Raw genomic sequence first — 19,754 nt, forward strand, 5'->3', positions numbered from 1 at the left:
AGCTACAGGCCGGCAGGAGCGAGCCGACCCCAGCCCCTCCTCCGATACCCCTGCAGGGGAGCCTCGCCCAGGTCCTCCTCCACCAAATGCAAATAGCTTTGTTTTTTTTTTGTTTTTTTTAATTATAGAAAGAATAAGCTCACACTCTCCCGCACCATGCAGCAATAAACATCCATCGCCCTTTTTAAAAATTCATTTCTTCGGGTTTTCATCATAAGTGTAAACATCCATTCTTAAAATGATCCCTCCTCCCGTATAAACAGGTGGATATGAACACTATGAAATTGGGATCATGCTGTACAGAGTATCATAAACGGGCATTTTGTTACAATTATAAGAGGCAGGCATCTTCTGGTGTCGTATATAGATTGGACCATAGTGGCACATGTCCTGGCTGTATGGCTCTGCTCCTTATTTATTTATTTTTTTTTTAGAGATTTTATTTATTTATTCATGAGAGATACACAGAGAGAGAGACAGGCAGAGGCACAGGCAGAGGGAGAGGCAGGCTCCATGCAGGGAGCCGGACGTGGGACTCGATCCCCGGTCTCCAGGATCACACCCTGGGCTGCAGGCGGCGCTAAACCACTACTCCACCAGGGCTGCACGGCTCTATTCTTTAATCTGGCTCCTGTTCTCAGGTAAATTACTTAAGGGTAGGACTATCCCTTTGGGGACTCAAGGGGACTCAATCCCCTTGAAGGCCCATTTGCTCTAGAACACTGTGGTAATTATGTGTCATTTAAAATATTTGATTAAAAGCACTTCGCTGACATTCTGTCCAACCTCCTCTGTTAACCAAGTTCATATTACAGTGTCCTCAAAAACAATAAAGCTGACATAAAGCACTTATCTAATGAGTATTCCAATTAGCCCTATACTAACTTTGTTTTATTCCTACTTAGCCAGAGTGGGTGTTCCTGGATAGGCACCAGTCTGAAAAAGTTGAATCCTGGAGAGGAGGTGACCTGCCTAAGGTCTTACAATTCAGTTATGGCTGATGAACATATCTTGAACATCTATCACCCACAGGACTCCAAATATGAATATTGCTGTCCAGATGCTGCCAGGTAGGTGGGGAATAGATGAAAGCAAATGCTGTAACTTGTGCTCTGCTTTTTGGCATGGACAATAAAATAAGTTCACATTTCTTTCAAAGTTCAAATCAGAATGAATAGCAGAAAGTCAAGTTTTTCTCCCCAAATTTTCCTCCCAAGATAAGTTCAAGGACCTCAAATTTGCTTTACTAGTCCAGGCAGTGGCAGGAAGCAGCACACTCAAGTTGGGTTGTTTGTAAAGGGTTTAACAAAGGGACTGTTTACAGAGATGCAGGTGGGGTCCGTTAAAGCACCAAGGGGCAGTGTCCTGTTTCCAGTAACCGACAGGAAAAATAGCCTTAGCAAGACAGAGACAGATACCCCCTTGTTGACCCAAAAGAGAAAACCAGGAGAATAAATGACCTCCCTTCCCCTTCTTTGGTCTTCTGATCCTCTGCTAGTGATCAAACCTCACCATCTAAACCTAATTGGAAGGCAGAGTCCGGGTCTGTTGAGTTGGCCCATGCATGCCCATCTCCCAGGCACAGAGCAGGGAAGAGAAAGATGGAGAGTGTATGGCACAGGAAAGATAGTCAGCACTTCTGCTCTCCAGTCAGTGAAATAATCCTCCTGTGCTTGCTTCCAGGACAAAACTCAGAGGTGCCCCTTTGAGCTAAATTTCACCTTTTTGTTGTTATTGTTGTTTTTGGGTTCTGAAGAGTGGTCCTGGTAGTCTCAGAGCTTCTCACATGTTACTAATGGGCAACCCTGAGGCTGAACATCCATCTGGTATTAGGTCCCGTCTGTATACTACAGGAACTGCTTTAATAGCTGAGCCACATGGTACCCTGGGAACCGGAAAAGACCCTTGATGAAGCTTCCTGCATGTGCTACGTGGTGACCCAAATCCAGATCACCCCCATATTGAGGACAACCCACACTGTCTAGTAAATGGTGGATGTGGAAGAGCTTCTATAGGCAGCTACCCCTTCCACAGGATAAATGGGTTGTAGTTGGGAACACTTTCTATTCTTTTTTTTAAAGATTTTATTTATTTATTCATGAGAGACACAGAGACAGAGCGGCAGAGACACAGGCAGCAGGAGAAGCAGGCTCCATGCAGGGAGCCCGATGTGGGACTCAATCCCGGTACTCTAGGATCACCCTACGATAGCACCCTGAGTCGAAGGCAGATGCTCTTAACCACTGAGCCACCTTCCTTCCCTGGGAAGCAAATCAGCTACTAGAATGGCTGGGTAGGGCAGATATTCCCATAAAAGGTGCCTTACAAATCTGATATATCTCATTAAGAAGAGGCAATATCTTTGTACCTCTTCCCTTCCAGAAGAGTGCTTGATACTGATTAAATTTTGAGAATTCAAATAGATGCATGGGAGGGGTGCCTGGGGGGCTCAGTAGGTTAAGCAGTTAAGCGTTTGCCTTCAGCTCAGGTCGTGATTCTGGGGTCAGTCTAGACCCACATCAGCCTCCCTGGTCAGCAAGGAGTCTGGTTCTCCTTCTCCCTCTGCCCCTTACCCTCAGCTCATGTTCTCTCTCTAGTAAATAAATAAAATCTTTAAAAACAAATGAAAACCAACTAGATGCATGGGAGAGCTCCACAGATCCAACCCAGGATCATAGCTAATCTCCAGAGTAGCCTGTTACATGCCCTTCTGGAGGTAATGGCTGTGTACTTGCTTCGCATCTTCATAACTAAAAAGGATCACATGACAGGCCCAGAACAAAGTTTACACAAAGGCAAAATTATTTCTATTACCTCAGTAGATGCAGTAAAAAGCATTTGACAAAATTCAACATCTCTTCATGGCCAAAATACTCCATGATCTAGGGATACAAAATCCTCAACCTGACAGAGGGCATCTGTGGAGCACCACAGCTAATATCCTACTTAGTGGTAGATTGTTTCCTCTAGGATGAGGAATAAGCAAGGATGTGTCTGCTTTCACCACTTCCATTCAACATTCTACTAGAGGTTCTAACCAATGTAGTTAGACAAGAAAAACAAAGGCATTCAGATTGGAAAGGAATGAATAAAACTGTGATTCCAGATGATGTGAGTTTGTAATGTAGAAAATCCTTAAGCATGCATGATGAATCTATTAAAGTTAATAAATGAATTCAGCAGTTAAAGGCTATAAGATCAACATATAAAAATCAATTGTATTTCTACACACTAGCAATAAACAATCTGAAAATGAAATTAAAATTTACAACAGCATCAAAAAGAACAAAATAATTAGGGGACAATTTAATAAAATAAGTATAGAACTTGTACTCTGAAAACTATAAAGTGTTATTTAAAAGCTTAAAGATTTAAATAAATGGAAAAACATCTCCTTTTCATGGTTTGGAAGATGTAATGTTTTTGAGATGGCAATACTCCCCAAATTGATATACAAATTCAGTGCAATCTCCATCAAAATCTCAGCTGGCTTCTTTGCAGAAATTGGCAAACTGATCTTAAATTCTTATGGAAATTCAAAGGATATAGAAACAATCTTGAAAAAGAACGAAGTTGGAAGATTCACACTTTCCAATTACAAAACATGCTATACTTGTGTACTCATAAAGAACAATGTGGTACTGGTGTAAGGATACACATACAGATCAATGGACTAAATCTGATGGTCTGGGAATAAATCCATACAGTCATGGGAAATTTATTTTCAACAAAGGTGCCAGGAAAACGCAATGTGGAAAGAATGGTCTTTTCAACAAATGATGCTGGGACAACTGGATGTCTGCATGAATAAAAATGAACTTAACCCCTACCTAAAAACCGTAGACAAAATTTACTCAAAATGGATCAAAGACTTAAATGTAAGAGCTAAAACCCTAAAGCTGTTAGAAGGAAACATAAGAATAAATCTTTGTGAACTTGGAATAGGCAATTGATTTCTTGACTCTGAAACCAAAAACACAAGACGTAAAAGAAAAAAAAAAAAAGGCAAGTTAGATTTCATCACGATTAAATACTTTATGCTGCAAAGGGCACAATTAGGGAAGTGAAAAGACAACCCACAGAATGATGGAAAATTTTTGCAAGTCACCTATCTGATAAGGGACTTATATTTAGAATATGTAAAGGAAACAATAATAACAAGACAAATTGCCCAATTAAAAAGTGGACAAAAGCTCTTAGTTGACCCTTCTCCAAAGAAGATATACGAATGGAAAATAAATACATGAAAATATGCTCAACATCATTAGCCATGAAGGAAATGCAAATTAAAATGACCATAGATACCAACCACTTTGTGCCCACTAGGATGACTAGAATCAAAAAGACCCATGCCCTGCCCACCTCTGCTTGAATCTCTGAATCTCAGCATGGCTCTGGCTCTGTGACAACAAGGAGGGCTGGCAGCCCTGGGTTATCTGGAGACAGCTCTGCAGGCAAGAAAGGCCCTGCACACATGCCACTGGCTTCAGAAAGAGTGTCCAAAAGGAGGAACCTAAGGAGCCTCAGGGCACGAGCACACCGAATTTCCAGCACCCTCCTGGGTTTCCAAAGCAACCGTCTCAAACTTCCTGGCGTCTTCTCAAATCTCAGATTGCCCTCTGCCCACAGCCTTCTTCACTGTCCACAGAGAACTGAATTCCATTGCCCATCGGCAGAGAGAAGAAAGAAACCTCTGCTTCCTCCCACCATTCCATTAAGATGGTGGTGCTGAGGGGCACGGGGTGGCTCAGTGGTTAAGAGGTTAAGTGATTAAGCATCTGCCTTCAGGTCATGATCCCAGGGTCCTGGGATGGAGCCCGGGTCAGGCTCCCCATTTGGTGGGGGGTCTGTTTCTCCTTCTCCCTCTCCCTCTGCCTGCTACTCCACCTACTTATGCTCGCTGTCATATAAATAAAAATAAAATCTTAAAAAAAAAGATTGTGATGCTGAGGTATGAATCTCAGAACTCTCTTACTCTTAGAACTTATTGATGACTGCAAAGAACTTCTATATATAGGCCTGACATCATATTAACTGTATTAAAAATTACCACTGAAAAATGTAAAAATACTTATTAATTCATTTAAAAATGGAAATAATAAACCCATTACATGGGGGCACCTGGGTGGCTCAGTGGTTGAGCATCTGCCTTGGGCTCAGGTCATGATCCCGGGGTCCCACATCAGTCTCCTAGTGGGGAGCTGGCTTCCCTTCTGCCAGTGTCTCTGGGTCTCTTATGAATAAACAAATAAAATCTTAAAAAAAAAAAAAAAACCTCCATTAAATGCTAACAGAAATAACCTATTTTATTTTATTTTATTTTATTTTATTTTTTTAAAAATTTTTATTTATTTATGATAGTCACAGAGAGAGAGAGAGGCAGAGACACAGGCAGAGGGAGAAGCAGGCTCCATGCACCGGGAGCCCGATGTGGGACTCGATCCCGGGTCTCCAGGATCGCGCCCTGGGCCAAATGCAGGCGCCAAACCGCTGCGCCACCCAGGGATCCCGAAATAACCTATTTTAAAAAAAAGATAGCTGTATTTTCTAAAACTAAAATTATTAATGAGAAGAGTGACATTATTTTACATTTTTGCAAACCTCTTTCATGTCTGGCTTAACAGACTGTTCAATAGAATACCTGCTTCTGCATTCAATTGATAAGTTGTTCTTGTTTGACATCTATGGAGAAAATATGGTCTCATGTGGACGTGCATTCGAAATGGGGGGTGGGGGGCGCCTGGGTGGCTCAGTTGATTGAATGGCTGACTCTTGATTTTGGCTCAGGTTGTGATCTCGAGGTCCTGGATGGAGCCCCACGTGGGGCTTCTGGCTCATCCCGGAATCCGCTTGGGAATTCTCTCCTCTCACTGTGACCCTCTTCCTGCTCATGCACAGACACTCTCTCTCTCAAATGCATAAATAAATAAAAAAAAAATGTCGGTTGAGGTGGAGGTGGGGCTGTTTTACAAATCTTTTAAGAGACAGTTGACTATATTCTTTGATGTATTGAAACTTGATAAATGGTAGTTTCTTAAAGCCTAGTTGCGATGTAGAATCTGAACCCATACACAAATGAACTTTTGTACTCTCTTACATTAAAATCCCTTCACCTAAAAAAAAAAAAAAATCCCTTCACCTGTCTTATACTTTGAATGGATCTTTTACTCATGCAATGATTTTCTAACATTGATCATTTGGAAAATATTGGTTCACTGATGCAAATCATGCAAATGTTAACAGATTTGGATATAAAATAAATATCACCATTGATCTCATTAGAAAATTGTGTTTATTTGTTTATTTAGAAAAGTCTTCAAATCTTGGGAAGCTGTCAAGCTCCCAAGGGACCCTAGGGTTTTGTGGACCTCACTTTGAGAACTATTTTAAGAATTGAATATTAACTGCTGATGAGGTGGCTAACTTCTGCTGTAATTACCTTTTCTAATCAAGGTTGAGTTCAAGAATACAGGGTTTGTAATTTTGTTTCTACAATTTATTTTGTTAAAGTCCTTTTGCTACTCTTGTCTTTGTGACTGTGGGAGCTCTTACCTGTACCTTTAGTATCTGCTACTGTGCCTGGTGTATAGCCAGTGCTCAAAATTCACATGCTGAATGAACAACCAGGAGGGAAGAAGGGAGGAATGAAGAAAGGAAGGAAGGGCAGGATGTGGGGGGCAGGGGGGACGGGGAGGGAAGGGAACCCACCTCTGATACCTCACTGGCAGGGACTGGCATAGACTGTGAGTAAAGCCTGACCCCTAGTGGAACTGGTTTGTTGGATAAGCCCAACTGGGAATGTTGTGAACCAAGCAATTTCATTATTTCTCACCTTGACTGCTTCAAGTCCATTCTGTTAGCTTCTTTTTCTCTGTCCCTGGGCAAAATCCCGAGCATTTCCCACAGCATTCTTACTTCTCAAGGAATCAACATTTTACTAATAAAGGATTTGATTCCTGAGTTTTTAAGTCCATAAAATTGATTAATATTGGTCTCCAGAATTGATTAGGCCCAGAGAAGTGATTTTGATGCAAACTCACAATTGGCAACAAATGTGAAGGTATTTTGTTAGCTATAAATTTCTGTTACAAAGTGTTAGTTTTGGGCACCTGGGTGGCTCAGTTGGTTAAGGGTCTGCCTTCAGCTGAGATCCTGATCCCAGGGTCCAGCGATCTAGCAGCATTGGGCTTCCTGTTCAGTGGGGAGTAGGGTTCTCCCTTCTCCCTGTCCTTCTGCTCCACCATCTCCTCCACCCCTGCTTGTACTCTCTATTGTTCTCTGTCAAATGAATAAATAAGATCTTATTTAAAAAGTGTTACAATTGACATATAACATTGTGTAAGTTTACGGTAGGCTTTATAGATTACAATATGATTCCTAGTGGCCTTAGGGAACACCTCTATTGTGTCACATAATTACCATCTCTTTTGTGTGGTGGGAACAATTAAGATCTAGTCTCTTAGCAACTTTGAAGTTTATAATACAGTATTGTCTGTAATCTCTGTGCTGTGCATGAGATCTTCAGGACTTATTTATCTGGTAGTTGCAAGTATGTACACTTGAACACCTCCCTAGTTCCCTCACCTGTTAGTTTCTTTTACTATGAGACTGTGTATAGGTCCCAGAGCTAATTAATGCATTCATGATTTATAATTCAGCTCATCCTACTCAGGTTCCAGAAAACTAACAAAACAAATTATTAATCAGAAGCTTCTTGGTGGGCAGGGATCCAGGGTGAAAAAGTATTGAATGGGCTCAGCAGATATTTACCACAAGCCATAAAGAGTCTAGTGAGCCCTAGTTCATTACTCTGTGTTGTGCACAATTTCCTGTACCAGGAATCACCAGAGACGGTGTTCGTAGCTCCTCTTCAGAATGACACCCATTCATGGCCTTCCTCCATTTTCTCTTGCTTGTTTCTTTTTCTTACTGTGTTGGAAAAGCCTCTAATGTAATATATTTTCCTATTTGTCTTTTATTACTTTATTTACAGTATTTTCTTTTTGGCTTGGTGAAACTTAAGATTTTTATCTAATGTATATTCTGAATTATTTTTTTGAATGAAACTAGAAATCATGGGCATTTTTATGTAATATGCTGTAATATTTTGATATTTATTTCTGCCATATCAAGTAGGAATCACTTTAACAGTAGAAAAAATGTTTTTATTTATTTTTTAATAAAGATTATATTTATTTATCCATGAGACACACACACACACACTCACACACACACACAGAGGAAGAGACACAGGCAGAGGGAGAAGGAGAAGCAGGCTCCAGGAAGGGAGCCCGATGCGGGACTCGATCCCAGGACTTGATCCCGGGATTCCAGGATCATGCCCTTGGGCAGAAGGCAGGCGCTCAACCGCTAAGCCACCCAGGGATCCCCGAAAAAATGTTTTAAAAAAATACATCTTTAAATTTATTTCAGAGATGGAGAGAGAGCAAGCATGAGCAGGGGTGGGGGCAAAAGGAGAAGCAGACCCTACTCTGAGCAGGGAGAAGGACTTGGAACTTGGGACTCTATCCCAGGACCCCGGGATCATGACATGAGCTGAAGGCAGATGCTCAACCGACTGAGCCACCCAGATACCCTAGAAAAATGTTGAGGCATGTCAAAAAAGTTGCATAATTAAAAGATTTAGTAAATATTTTGTTATCAGTTTATAATTTTAATCATTTACTGGCGATGCTCATTTATAGACAAGATTAGCATGTGTCAAGGGAAAGAAAATGTATGGAAGAAAAAATACAGTCTTGAGAAAGTTCTTTATTTTTTTAAAGATTTTATTTATTTATTCATGAGAGACACAGAGAGAGAGACAGAGACACAGGCAGAGGTAGAAGCAGGCTCCCTGCAGGGAGCCTGATGCGGGACTAGATCCCAGGATCCCAGGATCCCAACCTGAGCCAAAGGCAGATGCTCAACCACTGAGCCACCCAGGTGCCCGAGTCTTGAGAAAATTCCATTCATAAACTTATTTCAATTCTGTGGATTGGTAAAATATGACTTGCCATTGTATGATTTTAGTTGTCCACCTCATGGGGAAATGAGTGTTTCTTGTGAATGTAGTATATAAACTTCTATGTCATAATTCTGAATCTTTGCTCTCTGTAGGGCCTCTAATGGGTATTAAAGAAATGTGTAATTCCCAAATTTTCAGTTAATTAAAAATATATTTGTCACAAATTTTTAAATAATAAACATGAAGCTGAATCTTTAAAAATTAATGATAATTGGGGCACCTGCATGGCTCAGTTGGTTAAGTGTCCAACTCTTGATTTCAGCTCAGGTCTTGATCTTGATGTTGTGAGTTTAGGCCACACATTAGAGCCCAGCATGGAGCCTCCTTAAAAAAAAAAATTAGTGATAATGGTTTCATAATGATGGGAGGGATTACACTGATATCTCTTGCAGGGTATCTATCTACACTTTGATGAAATCTTCAGTACTAGGTTAAGTTCAACACCTTTATTAGTTTATTTCCTTAGAATTGACTTCTGTGGATTTAGAGAATAGAGATTCACTCCTGATGAGTCAGGATGACAGCAGGTGCTGGGGGCCTGTCAGATGGCGTTGGATCGCACAGACATCATGGACAGAGCTCGCTGGTGACTGCATTCAGATAGTAATCCAACCAGTATGTCATGCATATGTTGCCATGGAGAAGGATTCCTACTCCAGTCTGGCTTCATTTAGTCCTGGAAAGTCATTCTTCATGTTCTACAAGCATCTGCATATGGTGTGAAAATATGCCCAACAACATGCCATTGATTTTATTCTTGAATGAATGAAGAACCATCAACTGTGGGGAAAGAGCCAAACTTCACAATTAGTTGTTTGCACAATTGTCCTTTACTTTTAAGGTATCCTGATAGCCTTCCCTCCCTCCCCTCACTGTATTCCCCTGCATTAAAATGAGAAATTTTAGCCCCAAAGGAATGGGTAAGACAATTCACTTGAGGACTATTAAATGGGTCAATTGAAATGATAAAAAGAATCCTCAGTTTGCATTTTTGGTATCATAAAATAATGCTTGTTTTTGAAAAGTATTATGCCTCAGTTAATTCATAAACAGTATAATGAAACAAAAAATCATATTTTGATGGCAGTTCAAATGAAATTAGTTCCTCATCCTCAGTACAAAGTGATCTGAAAGAAAAACCCAAATTCTCTAAATCATGCATCTCTGTGAAAAGAATGTTAGGTTTGGGGCACCTAGGTGGCTCAGTTGGTTAAGGGGCCGACTCTTGATTTTGGCTCAGGTCATGATCCCAGGATCTGCTTAAGATTCTCTCTCTCCCTCTGCACTCCCCTTCACACTCGTACTCTCTCTCCTTCCCTCCCTCTCAAAAAAAAAAAAAAAAAAGTTAGTTTCTCTGTTCTCTAGCGGTGTATTTCAAATTTTGATGGAGCTACCATTAATGGCTTGGAGCTGTCTCAAACGTGGGCTATCTCAACCACTTAAATTTTGGGAGCTTAGTTCCTTCACAGTTTGCTGAAGTGAAACTGAAAGCATTTATAAACTGCAAAATGCTATAGAAATACTGGTGGCATATATTAGTTGATACCAATTTAGAAGGAAATTCTTTGATTGTTAAGTCTATTCCTTTCTTAGCTACCATATTAGATCTTACTATATTATTTATAGTAGTACATACTCTATGTTATGGTAGTATACAGTACTATACTATATTGCTATATATTTCCATGGTCTCTATTACTATATTACTTATTAAGAGGAACATGCTAGTGAGGTGAAAATACTCCAAGATTAATCACAAGATCTTTGAAGTGTATGTACAACTTTCTAAAAAATTAACTGTTAAGGGGCACCTGGGTGGCTTAGTCCATTAAGCATCTGACTTTGGCTCAGGTCATGACCTCAGGGTGCTAGGATTAAGCCCCAATGAGCTCCTGCTCAGCTACATGTCTGCTTCTCCATCTCCCTCTATCCCTCTCCCTGCTCATATTCTCTCTCTCTCAAATAAATAAATAAATAAATAAATAAATAAATAAATAAATAAAATCTTAAAAAAAATCTATAACTATTAAGAATGTAGTAGGGTGGTCACTCGGTGGCCAGTGCACAGACTAACCCAATGTGGCTGAGATTGAGAAATTCGTCAAATAGAAATTGAAGGAGACAGAAACACAAGAGAAAAACCCACTACCTTTAAAACCGTTGAACAGGAGAAGTGAGCAAGTGAATCAGAATGTGCCTGCATGCACTGTACCTTCCACAAGTCCCTTTCAGCTGTTTCACTTTGTAAAATGCAAAGACGTTGGATTAAGTTTAAATGACTACTCCACACCTTTTCACATCAAAGAACTGAGAACTATTGACAACAAGCCTTGCCTGCCTCTCCCATCTGCCAGCTGGCTGGCAAGGAAGAAAAAGAGCCTGCATGTTGGTGAAGGAAGAAGCTGGTGGGATGACAGTGAAATTTAAAGTAAAAACCAAGCTGGTCCAAGGGGTCCTGCAGGCTGTAAAATGCAATTTAATCAGTGCCATTTCTTTTTGTTGCTGCTATTGTTCAAATGATCTTAATTATTGGAACACATAATTTTGACTCTTCAAATAAAAAGATTTCAAACCTGAAAAAAAATCATGTAATAGGATGCCTGCAAAAATGTGCTTTAATATTACATTCCAAGTTTATGAAATCTCTGTAAACAAAATAATTTGATCACATTTTCTTCTGAAATGACCAAACTATCAAAGACCACTTGACAGACCTTTGGAGACCACTTATGTATGTGGATGGTATTTGCAGTCCCATGTTAATGGACTGGAAGCTGTCTTCACCATGGGCACAAGATGGGAGGACTCCTTAGGGCCATGATTGTCAGACTGGGTTAATGAGACTATAACCAGCCAGCCAGTCTAGCACATTGCAATTTCAGTGCTTCTGGTAACCTTGGTGCATCCTCTCTACTTTATGTATGTATGTATGTATTTATTTATTTAAAAGATTTTACATTTATTCATTCATGAGAGACACAGAGAGAGGCAGAGACACAGACAGAGGGAGAAGCAGGCTCTCTGAGGGGAGCCCGATGCAGGACTCAATCCCAGGACCCCGGGATCACCACCTGAGCCAAAGGCAGATGCTCAACCACTGAACCACCCAGGCACCCCATCCTCTCTCTTTTAAACAGATTTGGATGTCTTAAGTCAGAAGTATATATTACTAGGGTACCTGGGTGGCTCAGCCAGTTAAGTATCTGACTGTTGATCCCGGCTCAGGTCTCGATCTCATGGTCATGAGTTTAGGCCCCAAGTTAGAGCCTACTTAAAAAAAAATCTTAAAAAAAAGTAAATATTATTAATGATCATTTTATGGATGGAAGAAATTAGATGAAAGTGGAAGACACTCCCAAGGTCACAGAACAAGTATGATTTCCATCTGAATTTAACTCAGTTTCTATACTTGGGTGTGGAGTGATGTGTGTCAGGTGGAGCAAACAGTTTTTCACTTCTTTAATTTACAGGAAATTCAGTTTGTTTTAGAAGTTCTTTCCTGGTTTTGTCTGTTGATTTCCAGCTTTTATCACGTGACATTAAAACCAGATATCTGAGCCAGACTTATCAAGTTTTAACCTTCTACAAAACTGCACAAAGCCATGGAACGAGGACCAGCCACTAGCGTGGCCTTTAGGTCGGAACGAAGAGTAGAGCATCTGTGACAGAATGAAAATGAATGGAACATGAATCATCTGAAAGCACTGCTCGGCCTCAGATGAACTCTAATAGTATTGACTCACTAACCTATATTCTCCTCTGCTTACTCCATTAGCTCGCTTCGGTGACATGGCATGTTAAATAACCAAGATCCTCGATATAAACCACTTCATTTAAAATTTGTGCTTCTTTGGTTGTGTGTGGGAGGTACATTGTCACAAGAACATAGTAACAAGGGGGTAGATGTTGAGAGAGTAGAAAGGGGAAAAAATCCTGTCTCATAAACGTGGTTCTGATTATGTATTCAAGGAGAGCAGTTAAAATTGTTTGGCAATCTTAACTTAGGAAAAAAAGAAACCTAAGAAGAATTATCATGCAAATCCTGAATGTTTATTGACATCCAAGCCAGGTGATTGAATTTCCTCTTACCCTCACTGGCTGGCTGTAAATACCTCCTCTCTCTCCTGAGTGACCGGGATGGGATGGACAGATTCTAAATGAAGCCCTGGCTACTTTCAACTTGACACCAGGAAGCACACTGAGCAAACTTGTCAAAAGATAAGCTAGTCTTTCTTGTCTTTACTTTAAAAAAAATTACACTTAATTAAAAGAAGGCACACAACATAAAATTGAGCATTTTAAGCATCTCTAAGTGTACAGTTCAGTAGCGTTAGGTCCACTCACATTGCTCTGCAGCCAATCTCCATAACATTTTATCTTGTGAAGCTGAAACTCTGTACTCATCAAACAACACCCCCCCGCCCCCACCCCGGCCCACCTCCCTGGGTAGCCACCATTCTACTTCCCGTCTCTGTGAATTTGATCCCTTTAGATCCCTTACATAAGTGCATTCATACAATATTTGTCTCTTTGTGACTGGCTTATTTATTTCACTTAGCATAATGTCCTCAAGTCTCATCCATGCAGTACCATGTGACAGAACCACCTTCCTGTACGTGGATATATCCTACTTGTTTATCCATTCATCTGTTGATGGACCTTGGGGTTGCTTCCACCTCTTGGCTCTTGTGGATAATGACACTATAGACATGGGTGTGCAAATCTCTTCCAAATCCACCCTTCATTTCCTTTGATATACACCCAGAAGCGGCACTGCTGGATACTATGGTAGTTCTAGTTTTAATTTTCTGAGGAACCTCCAAACTGTTCCCCAAAATGGCTGCGCTGGTTTACATTCCCACCAGTGATGGGTGAGGGTTCCTTTTTCTCCATATCCTTGCCAACGCTTATTTCCTCCTTCCCTCCCTTCCTTCTTTCCTTCCTTCCTTTTTTGATAGAAGCCATCAAAATGGGTATGAGGTGATGTTTCAGTGTCTCATTGTGGTTCGGATCCGCATTTCCCAAAGTATTTGTGACGTTAAGCTTCCTTTTATATGTTTGTTGGCATTGTAGATCATCTGGAGTAATATCTATTCAGCCTTTACTTTACACACTCTTTCTCCATCTGAGTGGACTGCCTCCCCCTGTCCTCATCCATCCCTTTTCTTATTTATTTATGCCCCACCTGTATCCTAAAAGAGGAGTTGTGGCAACCTCCAAAGATAGGTGTAGGAAGATGAAATGAAATTGGGGTGAAGGAAAGCACAAGGAGAAAAAGAAGATGAAGCTAACAGGAAAGGGTGGGGTGGGGTGCACAGGTGCATTTCTGAGTCCTCTCCAGTTGCTGTGGCTGCAAGCTGGGTAGCAGCCAAGACAAAGTGGGGAAAAGAATCATTTACTGTAAGGTAAACCCAAACCAGCTTCTCAAAAGAGCAAAATCCCCCATTGCTATGCCTGAGAGAGGGAGAGAGAGAGAGAGAGAGAGAGAGGTTTTCCCGACAAGTTCTTACCTAGGGGACTCTCAGAGATGCTGAAGCCCCCATCCTCCATTCCTTCATTACAGACAATTCAATAGCAGTTTTCACATGGCTCGTTCTTAAATATCCCTCCATAGCAGGCAGTGGCAGGAGATGACTGATATGTCAGCTCGCGCAGTCAGGCTGAGGGAGGGGATTCAAACTTCCTCTGCCTGTTTCTTTTGTTTGTACCCTAATGGGTTGGCTGATGCCCACTCTACTTGGGGAGGGCCATCTATTTTTACCAAGTCCACTGATTCAAATGCTAATCACTTCTGGAAACACCTCTGACAGACACACGCAGACATAATGTTTGTGCAGCGATCTGGGCATCCTGTGGCCCCATCTAGGTGACACATGAAATTGACCAGCATACCTCCTTCCCCAGTCGATTCCCAGTATCCTCTGTAGTGGTCCTCTACCCTCAGGCTCTGCCGGAATAACCTAACTGGCTTCTTGTTACCCAGAGCAGGGATTTCAAGCCTTTCCCTGTCAAGGCACATAGAGAGAATTAACATTTTTATTGCACCTAAGTGTTAAGTAGAGGGATTTGAGGGTGTATGGATTAATGAATTTGCATGTAACTTCCAAATAATGCCTCTTCCATTTTTTAATTTATTGAGGCATAGCTTATAGTGTACAGATAACTACGATGAATTTTTACACATATGTACATCCATATAATCACTTCCCAGATAAAGATATGGAACATTTCAGCATCCGAAGAGATTCCCTTCTGCTCTGCTTCTAACTCATAAGCCTCAAGGGTTAAATGCCATTCTGACCTGTGTCAGAATTTTTGCCTATTTTTGAACCTCATGTACCCAGAATCATAGAATATGCACTCTGTAACTGATTTCTCTCATTCAACATCACATCTGTATGATCGGTGAATGAACTGTATTGTCTTTTCCTTGTTATGTAATATTCTATTAATTAACATAACACAAGTCATTTATTTATTCTGTTACTGAGAACCATGTAGATTTCCAGTTTCGGGTCTGTTTTAATTAAAGCTGCTGTGAATATTATTGAATATGTCTTTGGGAGCATGTAAGGTCTCATTTCTTTGGAATATACCCAAGAGGGAACTGGATTGTTTAAACTTTCTATTCTTGCCTTTCTTTTGTTTGCTTGTTTGCTTCCTTGTTCTATCAGTTGCTAAGAGAAATTGTTAAGATCTCCAACTTTGTGGATTTGTTTATCTCTCTTGGTAGTCTGTCAGTTTTTGTTTTATTTTATAGTAAGCTGTGAAGTACATACAAATTTAAGATTAAAAAAATCTTCCTAATGAGATTATTCTTTTATTATTATGAAAGTTCTTTCTTTATCCCTTATTTGCCATTTGGGATATTCATTATCCCTTTCTACAGAACCAGCATCAATATCTAGGTTCCTTGTTTATGTTGTTACACATAAACTTAAAAAAATCTTAACTGGGGTGCCTGGGTGGGTCAGTCAGTTATGTTTCCGCCTTTGGCTCAGGTCATGATTCCAAGGTCCTGGGAGCAAGCCCTGTGTTGGGTTCCCTGCTGGGCGTGGAGTCTACTTCCACCCTTTCCCCCTCCCCCGGGTCTTGCTTGCTTGCCTTCCTGCTCTTTCTCTCGAATAAACAAATAAAAATCTTTAAAAAAATCTTTGTTAGATAACTTACTTGTATCAAATTTCTGTATAGTTGTGATTACATTGGTCTCCCTGTACCAGAAAAGCAAAAAATAACAGTGGATTGAATAAATTGCCATTTTATTTCTCTCTCATATAAAAGAAACCTGGAAGTAGGCAGTTTAGGACAAGATGGCAGTTTCACACAATTCTCAGGGACTCAGGCTCATGTCTCTGTTAGCAGAGGATTCCAGACTTAAGATTACCTCATGGTCCAATATGCTGCTTGGGGCTCCAGCCATCATGTCTGCATTCCAGGCAGCAGGGAAGAAGAGAGAAGAGTATAAGTTCACTTCTGCTTACATCCCATTGGTCAAAATTTAGATGCATAGGGACATCCATCTCAAAGAATCCTGAGAACTGTCATCTTCATTTATGGGTGTATATATAACAGTTTCTGTTACCATGTTTATTTAGTGTTTTTTCCAAGACTGCTCCCTTTCTTGTTGGTTTCTTTTGGCCCTCAGGCTTTCCGTCCTGGGCCACTTGTCTTGCTTTATGAATGGGACCACCTCACTCCTCCTTGGGAGAGAGGTCTGCAATTTGTATAGAATGAGGCTGACCTGTAGCCATCCTGTAGTTTCCCCACTTGCATCTCCTTCACCTGCCAGAGACAGTGCTGCCAGTGAGGGGATCAGCAGGCCACAGGTCACTCCCTACAAAGTTCACAACCACAACATGGGAGGACCTGGGATGTTGCCAGGCCCCCTGAGAGGCTCCAAATGACAAAAGTAGATCTTTTCAGGGTTTTAATGTGGTTCTAGTTTAAGAAACCCCAGACATAAACACAAGGTGAATTGAAATGCGTTATTCTTGTTCCCAGGCTGCCCCTGTCTTTCAGTGGTTTGCTGTGAAGTCTTGATTCCTTTAATTCAGTAACAGAAGTCTTGATATAATAACAGCTAACGTTACATGCTGGGCATCTTACTTGTACTATTATTGCCCCATTTCAGACACCAAACAACCTATGCACAGAGAAGTTAAGTAACTTCCTGAGATCACACAGCCAGTAAGTGGCAGACTCCTGAACTCATCTCCTGAGAGAGAGAGCTCCTTCATACTGCCTCTAGAGGAAAATTTTGAAAGCAAAGTGCAACTTGCTTGAAATCTCCCAAGACACTGGTTTTAAGCAGTGTAGCTTTTTAGCTTTCTCCCTCGTTTCACTTTCATTTCCATTGAGGTTTAGAGTTAGAGCAGCCAAGAGGGTACCTCACTTATCATTTCACTTCTCATCTTCCTTTCAGCAGCTCAACCCTCCTCCTTCTCATTGAGGTGGCCACGCCCACTGGCTGGCTGTCTCTGAGGAGGTGGACATGCCCAAGAAGCAGAGATCTGGCCATTGACTTTTAGGCATGGATGAAGCCTGGGCAGGTAGGAGCTGTTTCTTCAGAAAGTCCCTTCTGAAATCATTCTGAAAGAGGACTTCAACTACTTCCATTTTGACCTCAAGTCTGTACTTTCAAATTAAGTTCTTCTGTTCAGCTTATCTCTTAACTCAGGCAAATGACCCTGTGTGCAAAGCATCCCCTGATGAGAACTGAACTACCCGCTCAAGCAGCAGGGACTGCCTTGACGCCAGCAAGATCCCGCCTGATTGACCCCAAGACAGTGATGCACCTGACCTTCACTGCCCACCTGCACATACCACCCACCTCTGTCCCACATTCTGGTTAGATAGACCTACCAGGATTTTTAGCACTTCGGAGACAGCCTTTGAAACATCAGTCCACTGCCTTCCCGATATTAGCCTCCCTGAAATAAGCTCCTTTCTTTTGTCACCACCAGCAGTCTCCTGGCCTTTGGAATTCGTCAGTGGTGTGTGACCAGACCTGGTCTTTTTGGGATCCCTGGGGCCAGGCACTCTTGCACCTTGTGCCCCTTTTACAATAGTATTAATAATAAATAAATAAAGAGGAAGGAAAGTTTGGGGCCACTGAGTAAGCATTGAGTTCCTCTAACTTAAGCCAAGTGGCAAGATGTTGAAAATAACACTTGAAAATTGTCACCTGGCACCTTTCTCCCCTACTCCTATGACAGAGGGAGGACAAGGGTAACGACGTAGAACATCCACAAAGTTGGGCAATGCTCGAGTTACCGCTGGGCTCCCTGGAATGCCTGTATGGCTGGAGACAACAGGGACAGCTGGCTGCACCGCTGGCCCTGGCCACTGGGGGAAGCTCAGTTACAGCATCAGGAAGTTGGGGGTCTACCTCCAGAGCAGCAGCAGCCTCACCTGCAGCTTGCCAGGCTTGGGAATCTCAGACCCCACACTAGTGGAAGCAGCAGGTCTGAGGGCAGGGCCCAGCAATCTATGTTTTAATAAGCCCCCCAGGGCACTCTGACCCTTGTCAAGTTTGAACATCTTAAGGGAATCCATTGCTGGAGGTCACCTGAAGGAGGAGCCCTCTGTGGGACCCAAGGAGCCCTCCTTCTTTACTCTTGAAGAGAAGGAAGAAATTCTTCTCTACCCTCAGGGCCTTCCAGCTGCACTAAGAATTAAACTTACACGAGACAGATTAACAGGATAAAAAAGTTTTATTACCTGGTCATGGAGGTCCAGTAATGCAACTGAGACCTAAAGAAATAAACAAGGCAGGCGGGTGAAACAAGAAAGGAGTATATGTCTCAAAGCCTGTCTCTGAAGTGCTGAAAATTCTGGTAGGTCTACCTAATCAGGCTGTGGGACAGAAGTGGGTGGTACATGCAGGTGGTCAGGTGCATCATTGTGTTGGGCTCAGTCAGGTGGGATTTGCTGGCGTTAGGGCAGTCCCTGTTGCTTGCTGGGGGTGGGTGGTGGGGGGTGGTGGTGGTGTAGTTCAGTTCCCATCAGGGGATGCTTTGTCCTGGGGTCATTTGCCTGAGTTAAGAGATAAGCTGGACAGAAAAACTTAATTAGAAAGTACAGACTTGAGGCCAAAATGGAGGTAGGTACTTGAAGTACTCTCTCACTATGGTCTGGAGCAATGAAAGTGTAGATCTCGTATTTTATACACAATGCCTGGTTAGTAATTCACTGGGATCCTGGGATGGTCTTCTGGAAGCTCATGGAGAGCAGTAAATCTTTGCCATTTTTGCTAGGTTAAAAAAGAAAGATCACACAAAGTAGAATATGATCGTTGTAAAAAATTCAGTGGGTGTGAACCGTTGCTCAACGGGTATAGAGCACACAATGAGTCTCCTCTTCCCGAGGCACCTGCTGCTAAAGTCTAAAGGGTTTCCTTTGGATATATCTTTGAGCACATATTCAGGCCTGATAGCTGGCTGGCTCCCAGCTCTAGGGCTGCACCAGTTACTGACCTATCAAAATGCTTCTAAGAGCACTGGTAAGCAGCCTCTGCCTGAGCAACCCCTCCCTCAACCCCTTACCGGCTCCAGGGCTCCGTCTTCCAGGTTTCACACTGCAGGTCACATATTTGAACTGGAGTTTTTTTGTGAACTCAAGTCAGAGGAAATATGGAGAGGTGGCTGGAAGCCCATGGTACCCACAGGCAGCTGGAGAACAGACTGAGAAACAGAGAGGAACCAGAAGGACTTGAGGGCAGGAACCA

General features: G+C 41.8%; 1 long non-coding RNA gene across 1 annotated transcript; it reads left to right on the forward strand.

Moving 5' to 3' along the window:
* LOC118351126 (uncharacterized) lies at positions 1-15,843 on the forward strand. Its single transcript, XR_004805971.2, has 2 exons — positions 1-1,070; positions 12,552-15,843. It is a non-coding gene; the product is annotated as an uncharacterized LOC118351126 (long non-coding RNA).
* The last annotated feature ends 3,911 nt before the right edge of the window (positions 15,844-19,754 follow it).

Source organism: Canis lupus, chromosome 1 (genome assembly GCF_003254725.2).
Source record: "Canis lupus dingo isolate Sandy chromosome 1, ASM325472v2, whole genome shotgun sequence".
Lineage (NCBI taxonomy): Eukaryota > Metazoa > Chordata > Mammalia > Carnivora > Canidae > Canis > Canis lupus.